Raw genomic sequence first — 7,032 nt, forward strand, 5'->3', positions numbered from 1 at the left:
TTTTATACATATTAGTGTATACATGTCAATCCCAATTTCCCAGTTCATTTCACCACCACCCCGCCACTTTCCCCCTTGGTTTCCATACGTTTGTTCTCTACATCTGTCTCTATTTCTGCCCTACAAACTGGTTCATCTGTACCATTTTTCTAGGTTCCACACAATATGGTTCCACACATATTTGTTTTCCTCTTTCTGACTTATTTCACTCTGTATCACAGTCTCTAGATGCATCCACGTCTTTACAAATGACCCAATTTCATTCCTTTTTATGGCTGAGTAATATTCCATTGTATATATATGTACCACATCTTCTTTATCCATTCGTCTGTCGATGGGCATTTAGGTTGCTCCCATGACCTGGCTATTGTAAATAGTGCTGCAATGAACATTGGGGTGCATGTGTCTTTTTGAATTGTGGTTTTCTCTGGGTATATGCCCAGTAGTGGGATTGCTGAGTCATATGGTAATTCTATTTTTAGTTTTTTAAGGAACCTCCATACTGTTCTCCATAGTGGCTGTATCAATTTACATTCCCACCAGCAGTGCAAGAGTGTTCCCTTTTCTCCACACCCTCTCCAGCATTTGTTGTTTGTAGGTTTTCTGATGATGCCCACTCTTAACTGGTGTGAGGTGATACCTGATTGTAGTTTTGATTTGCATTTCTCTAATAATTAGTGATGTTGAGCAGCTTTTCATGTGCTTCTTGGACACCTGTATGTCTTCTCTGGCAAAATGTCTATTTAGTACTTCTGCCCATTTTTTTATTGGGTTGTTTGTTTTTTTAATATTGAACTGCATGAGCTGTTTATATATTTTGGAGATTAATCCTTTGTCCGTTGATTTGTTGGCAAATATTTTGTCCCATTCTGAGGGTTGTGTTTTTGTCTTGTTTGTAGTTTCCTTTGCTTTGCAAAAGGTTTTAAGTTTCATTAGGTCCCATTTATTTATTTATGTTTTTATTTCCATTACTCTAGGAGGTGGATCAAAAAAGATCTTGCTGTGATTTATGTCAAAGAGTGTTCTTCCTGTGTTTTCCTCTAAGTGTTTTATAGTCTCCAGTCTTACATTAAGGTCTCTAGTCCATTTTGAGTTTATTTTTGTGTATGGTGATAGGGAGCATTCTAATTTCATTCTTTTACATGTAGCTGTCCAGTTCTCCCAGCACCACTTATTGAAGAGACTATCTTTTCTCCATTGTATATCCTTGCCTCCTTTGTCATAGATTAGTTGACCATAGGTGCGTGGGTTTATCTCTGGGCTTTCTATCCTTTTCCATTGATCTATATTTCTGTTTTTGTGCCAGTACCATATTGTCTTGATTACTGTAGCTTTGTAGTATAGTCTGAAGTCAGGGACTTTGATTCCTCCAGCTCCATTTTTTTCCCTCAAGACTGGGAAGCAGAACTTAAGATTAGAAAAATTCTCAGCCTATCCATATTGCAAAAAATGAGAACACTAAGGGCGTGGTGAAGTGACTGATAAGGAGATTAGTATGGATCAGCCATCTGATCAGAAGCCAGGCACTATTCTCCAAGGCAATGAAGAACGACCCCCAAAGGGGATTCAGAGATCAACAGAGCTGCCACTCCCATCACAGGCCCTGAGTGCAAGGGCCTGGGGAGCAGCGTGGTTCAAAGAAGGGACCACCAGCACCTGTGAGACCTTTGTGCCAGCTGTATGGTGCCATTCACATGTAGAGCTCTGATCTCTGTAGTCTGTGCCACACTCCTCCAACACCCCAGATGAAGTTCTGGTAGACCCCCAGTGTAGCATGGGCCTCAGTGGTTGCCCTTCCAAAGGGCACAGGCAGCAAACTTTGGTGATGACCATACGACCCTGTGTCCATTGGCTCAGGTCTGGTGGGGCATGGCTGCCTTTACCTAAATTTCAGAGGATGGGGCCACCTGGGAGACTCATGGGCCAAGGACCCCAGACCCAGAGAGCCATGGAGCCCAGGCAGAGAGTCGCTACAGGCCTTCCTGATGAGCCCTGGGATGATATTGCCATCCCAGTGGGTCTAGAAGGCAGGTCATTGAGTCAAAGAAGATTATTCTTGAGCCTTAAGGTTTAACGTTGTTTGTTCTGTTCAGTCTTGACATACCTGAGAACTTTCCTCCTTTATTCTTTCCTGTTTTACCCTTTTGGAATGGAGATGTCTATGCTATGCCTGCCCCACCATCGTATTTTGGAAGCACACAACTTGTTTGGTTTCACAGGTTCACAGCTGGAGAATAATTTGCCTCAGGATAAATCACACCTTGCGTCTCACCCATAGCTGAGTTGGCCAATATTTAAATAAGACTTTGGACTTTGTAGGAATAACTAGCTTTCTGATATAACCAAGTTATTTATAAGTGCTTATTTGTAATTCACTTATTTAAGACACATTTAAATTTTAAGTATGATTTCAATGCCAGTATATCATGCAGAAAAGCTGCTAGAATTTGTAACTGTTGGTGAAGGGTACACTTCAAACATTTTTTTTTCTTAATGACAGATTTCCCAGAAATTTTATAAAAATCTGGTTACTAGACTAATTTACTAGCTGAATTTTCCAAACAACTAGATGTTAAATTAAGCTCAAGTCTGGAATAAGTAGTGATTCTGGGGAATGTCATCCTGCCTCTGATGGGACTGCTGCCTACTTTTCAGTCCTTTTTCCCCCCAGTAGTCAAAGTTTAATGTAATTTATACTGAAAGATGCAAGCTTGGGAAACCCATAGGTCCGGATTTAATCAACGAATACCAAATTCAGCTTTTTGGCTGGTGATAGCTGATATTTAAAATGGACCTATTCCCGTAAGTTGATCGACCATTGCACAATGCATTTCCCATTTGCCTCTAGCTCCCTAAATTGTAAAACCCAGAAAAGAGAAAAACAGAATGACACATTCCAAGTGTAGTCAGAGTGAGGCGCATAGTATGCTACATGATTAGACGTGGTATGGTTAGTAATAGCACACGGTAGGCGTTCACTCAGTAGACATTCACCTCTGCCTAACGAATAACAATAAAGTCAGTGGATATATTTTTGCAATATTTGTTATAGTAGCCTGTAAAAAGTTTTAACATCCTCTCCACTATTTCGCTCTATCAATCATTACTTTGTTGAGCATCTTCTAAATTCAGACACTGAGCTATTTCTGAAGCAGAGGGAAGCACAAATGTGAAAAGTACATAATTACTACTCTCAGGGGCTCACAGGCTAGTGGATGAGACAGATTTTTAAACAAAATACACGTCTTTGAGGACCAGGGTGGACATGTGCTCAATGGGTTGTTGGCATATTCAATAGAGGCCATGTCACTAGCACAATCTAAAGTGTTGGGTGATATATTTCTGTCCCATTTAATCAGACAGTCAGGCTGGCTGGTTGTGTCATAAGCTCAGGTAAACTTCCTGGCATGGCTGGAGATGAGTAGGATGCATTTTACAGTGTGTTGGCAAACTGAATACATGGTGAACATAACTGAAATGGTCCATTTAGTAAATCTTCATCAAACAAAGTGGGGATTGATGGTTTATTACAGTAAACATAGAGCTCAAGACAGTTGTACATTTAAGATGCTCAATGAACATTTGTTATCTTTAAAAAATTTATTGATGTAAAATTGGCATATAACGTTACACTGGTTTCAGTTGTACAACACAATAATTTGATAATTGTATACTATGAAATGATCACCACAGTAAATCTACAGGCATACCTTGGGATATTGCGGGCTCGGTTCCAGACCACCACAGTAAAGCAAATATTGCGATAAAGTGATTCACACAATTTTTTTTCTGTTTCCCAGTGCATGTAAAAGTTATGTGAATGCTATACTGAAGTCTGTTAAGTGTAAAATAGCATTATGTCTAAAAAAAAAAAGTACAGGTCTTAATTTAAAAATAGTTTACTGCTAAAAAATGCTGTCATTTGAGCCTTTAGCAAGTTGTAGTAACATCAAAGATCACTGATCACAGATCACCATGCAAAGTATAATAATGTTGAAAAAGTGTGAAATATTGCAAGAATCACCAAAATGTGACACAGAGACATGAAGCGAGCAAATGCTTTTGGAAGAAATGGCACTGATGGACTTGCTCTACACAAGGTTGCCATAAACCTTCAATGTGTAAAAAACGTAGTACCTGCAAGCACAATAAAGTGAAGTGAAATTAAATGAGGTATGCCTCTAGTTCCCATCTGTCACCATACAAAATCAACTTTTTGGCACCTTTCAAGTGTGCTCTGCAATGTTACTGACTATAGTCACGATGCTGCACATTCCATCCCCATGACTTATTTATTCTATAAGTGGAAGTGTGTACGTCTTGACTCCCTTTCACCCATTTGGCTCACTCCTCAACCCCCTTCCCCTCTGGCATACACCATTCTGTTCTCTGTACCTATGATTTTTGTCTTGTTTTTTAGATTCCACATATAAAGGAAATCATTCAGTATTTATCTGTTTCCTGTAGCATAACTTCCAAAGGTCCATCCATATTTTCACAAATGGCAAGATTTCTTTCTATTTATGGCTGAGTAGTATTCCATTGTGTGTGTGTGGATAGATAGATAGATAGAGATACATGTATATACAGATATACCACAATTTCTTTATCCATTCATCTTTTAGTAGACACTTAGGTTGTTTCCATATCTTGGCTATTGTAAATAATGCTGTAGTGAACATGAGGGTACATGTATCTGTTTGAATTCGTGTTTTTGTTTTCATCGGGTAAATACCCAGAAGTAGAATTGCTGGATTGTATGGCAGTTCTATTTTTACTTTTCTGAGGAACTTCCATAACATTTTCCATAGTGGCTGCACCAATTTACATTGCCGCCAATAGTGTGCAAAGGATCTCTTTCCTCCACATCCTTGCCAACACTTGTTATTTCTTGTCTTTTTTTTTTTTTTTTTTTGCGGTATGCGGGCCTCTCACTGTTGTGGCCTCTCCCGTTGCGGAGCACAGGATCCGGACACACAGGCTCAGCGGCCATGGCTCACGGGCCCAGCCGCTCCGCGGCATGTGGGATCTTCCCGGACCAGAGCACGAACCTGTGTCCCCTGCATCAGCAGGCGGACTCTCAACCACTGTGCCACCAGGGAAGCCCTATTTCTTGTCTTTTTGATGATGGCCATTCTGACAGGTGTGAGGTGATATCTCATTGTGGTTTTGATTCACATTTTCCTGGTGATTAGTGTTGTTGAACATCTTTTCATGTGCCTGTTGCCCATCTGCATGTCTTCTTTGGGAAATTATCTATTCATATTCTCTGCCCATTTTTAAATTATATTGTTGGTCTTTTGCTATTGAGTTTTATGAGTTCTTTGTATATTTCGGGTATTAACTCCTCATTGGATATATGATTTGCAAATATTTTCTCTCATGCAGTAGGTTGTCTTTTCATTTTGTTGATGGTTTCCTTTGCTGTGCAGAAGCTTTTTAGTTCGATGTAGTACCACTTACTTATTTTTGTTTTGTTGCCTTTACTTTTGGAGTCAGATCACACTGCCAGAGAGGCAGTGGGAAAATGCCTTGACTGTGCCTGCCAGACAGCTTCAGTGATGCAGCAGGAGAGTGCCTTTGTGTGCATGACTGCAGGCTCTAGCAAGGGAGTGGGAGGATGATGCCACAACTCATGCTCACTGGTCCGAGCCAGGGAGCTTGGGGGTGCTGCAACCTTTGACCCCTGCCAGCCTCAGCAAGGCAGTGTGAGGGTGTTACATCCACATATGCCCTCCTGTGCTGTCAGGGTAGAGAGAGAGTGCAAAAATGACGTCAACCATTGTCTTTTTCTCTGGAGAGAGTCCCACCTGCCACCCTGCCCCTCCAGCAGCACTAAATATGTTTACTGTTTCTAATGCTGTTGTTAAGTAAAAAGTGATTCATTTAAAATGGTGCCAGATCTAATGGAAAAAAATCTAAACCACACACACATTTATATAAATATATGTAACTGAATCACTTTACTGTACACCTGAAACTAACACATTGTAAATAAACTATATTTCAATGAAAAAAATTTTTTAACTAGGTATAATAAAAATATTATACTTAAAAATAAATTAAATGGTGCCAGCTATTCTGTAAATCAGACTCAGATAAATTTATTTGGCGAAATTACAGGAACATTCTTTTCCTTGAACAGTTTTAAAAAAAAAATGTTTGCTCAAATTGTCTTAGCTAACAGTTAAATATAATTTATTTTTTAATTCTTCTCATTATAACACATAAAAACAGTTAGAAATTAGACAGTTTTAAAAACTCTTGATTTTGCAGCAATAGGTACATAGAGGGTGCCAGAGAGACACAATTAGAATGACAAAATATTTGTCTAGTTTTACAGCACGCCCTACACCTTGTCAGTCTACTATAGGGGGCAGCACCAGCTCGTGGATTTCTTTAGTACACTCTGCTCATTTTTTTCAGTCAGGAATATATTGGTACTAATCTATAACTTTTAATGAATAGAAGCAAAGGACTTTAGACTTAGAAGGGCATTAAGGTCTATCTGCTCTACATTCTAATATATAAATGAAGAAATTGAGAGAGGCCCTGGTCATGTGTCCAAAGTTATAGCAGGAATTAGTAGCAGAACCAGAAGTAAAAATGGATGTCCATTCTTTTTTTTTTGCTGCGCCACGAGGCTTGGCGGATTTAGTTCCCCAACCAGGGATTGAACCCGTGCCGCCACCGTGAAAGCACCGAGTCCTAACCACTGGACCGCCAGGGAATTCCCAGATTTCCATTCTTTATTCCAGTTTCCTTCCACCAGACCAAGAATTTAGCAGCGATTTAAAACGTTTTAATGCAACATCTTTCATAACACCAGAATGTTAACCAATAAAAAAATCAAAACCCAATTTAAAAATTTTCTAATCTTCTAACTCATTTTTAAGCACATGCTTATAGAGTCTACAGTACTTCAATACACCATACTAATTTCACAGAGGTCTTCTAACTACAAAGGAGAAACTAAATTACAATGTTACAAAAACAACAACAAAAACATTTAAAATGTTTATGTCATGGGTA

This window comes from Delphinapterus leucas, chromosome 4, assembly GCF_059928025.1.
Source record: "Delphinapterus leucas isolate spDelLeu-1000000601 "Yukka" chromosome 4, BTC_Dleu_Yukka2, whole genome shotgun sequence".
Classification (NCBI taxonomy): domain Eukaryota; kingdom Metazoa; phylum Chordata; class Mammalia; order Artiodactyla; family Monodontidae; genus Delphinapterus; species Delphinapterus leucas.